The 1,759-nt window shown below is 28.5% G+C and overlaps 1 protein-coding gene across 2 annotated transcripts in view; it reads left to right on the forward strand.

Annotated features, from left to right (window-relative positions):
- Positions 1-903: 903 nt before the first annotated feature.
- The window catches only part of LOC108726370 (mitochondrial basic amino acids transporter), a 16,035-nt gene continuing 15,179 nt past the window's right edge, over positions 904-1,759 (forward strand). For both annotated transcript variants that reach the window (XM_018453874.1, XM_018453876.1), the window contains exon 1: positions 904-994. The gene's annotated coding sequence lies outside the window, so the exon portion shown is untranslated. The remainder of the gene's footprint in view (positions 995-1,759) is intronic.

Below are 1,759 nucleotides of genomic sequence, written 5' to 3' on the forward strand. Positions count from 1 at the left end.
CAATGTCTGAGTGCAGTGTATAAATTAACACTTACTTTGTTAAAATATTACATTGGTATTGCAATTAGTAATCGTAAATGTTTATGGTTTTGGTATTCTTCACTACGGAAAAATATATAGCAAATATTGAATTAAAAAAATCTAAAAAGAGTAATAAATGTTTAAATAAAAATAAAAAATGGATTATAAGTTATGAGATCTACAAAGCAGTTGCGAGAAAATTTTGTATTAAAAAATGAGTCATAGGCCGACATTCTCATAGTGGCCTCTTTTATTTAAAAGATAGTCTTATTAAATAAAGTTTTAAAATAGTATGAATCAATTACTGAACCGTGTTAGTAACAATAAAAATACGAAAGGCTGTTCAAATAAATTAAACGATTAGATACGTTAATGTAAAGGAATTGCCAAATGTAAGCCGACACCAGTTGTTCGTATGTAATCCAAAATGTATATTAAAAAAATGTGATACGGACGTTTTTTTCAATCCTGGTATTGGGTCCTCTTCAGTGTAGAAAATAAGTGTTTAAAGATAATTTCATGAAGTTAAATTAAAGTAAAAACGCTCGATCATCAAAACATCGTTAAACTATTGTCGCTGTTTGAATCTCCAAAAAGTCATCTGTTATATTTTACTGAATATATAAACAGTCCATGTTCAAAAATTCCACTAAAATAATTGATTCAAACAGCGATAATAGTTTAATGATGTTTTGACAATCGAGCGTTTTTTATTTTAATTTGACATCATGAAATTATCTTTAAACACATATTTTCTACACTGAAGAGGACCCAATACCAGAGTTGAAAAAAAAACGTCTGTATCACATTTTTTTAATATACATTTTGGATTACACACGAACAACTGGTGTTAGCTTACATTTGGCAATTCCTTTACATCACGTATCTAATCGTTTAGATTATTTAAGATTACTTGAAATAAGAACGGACTATGAAATAAGAATCGACTATATATAGACACCGATATTCATAGGTTGGTATTTGTAGATGGTTCTTATATTTAAGACCGTTTTAAATACAGTTATAAGAAGTCAATCACAAAATAAGCATCTTAAGATATTAAAATAAGAACTGATTATGGCCCGTATTCATAGTCCTTATTTTGAAGATTATCTTAAGGAGATCCTAAAGCGAAGCTTGAACTCCGACGAAATCACCAGAGGTTGCTGTTTTTCCAGCGCATTGACATGTCTTTATGTAGTACCATACCAATATCTCACGTACAAATTTTCTAACTATCTAATCTTTCATATTAAGTATTTAAACTTAATTCTAAGTATTCAACATTGGTTGTTCATGTAATTTCTAATCCAAACTGATAATTTTATAGGTACAAAGTATAAAACTTAATAATAATTAGCCTAATAAGCCTATTTGAACCAATCACAAGATATTTATTGTGTGAATTAAAAATTAAAGAATTAAATCAATACATGTATATCAATCGTAATTAATCGTAAACGTTTCGACCTATGGTTAAGGTCCTTATCAATACTTCAATACGCGTTAAAAATATATCTGAATTATCCAAATATCATCATGGTAATGTTCAACCGCTTTGTAGGTCATCAAATTCGCTAGTTTACTAAATACAAATAGATTTTAATATGTATATATATATATACAGGGTGTTTCCAAATTAAATGGCAAAACTTCGGGAGCGTGTAGAGGAGTAAAAAACTAAGAAAAAAAGTCCTATAGACATATGCTCGTTTTTGCTCCGTTTCAGAGAAATCGA

The sequence above is a fragment of the Mycetomoellerius zeteki genome, unplaced genomic scaffold (assembly GCF_001594055.1).
Source record: "Mycetomoellerius zeteki isolate Tzet28-1 unplaced genomic scaffold, Tzet1.0 scaffold415, whole genome shotgun sequence".
Taxonomy (NCBI): domain Eukaryota; kingdom Metazoa; phylum Arthropoda; class Insecta; order Hymenoptera; family Formicidae; genus Mycetomoellerius; species Mycetomoellerius zeteki.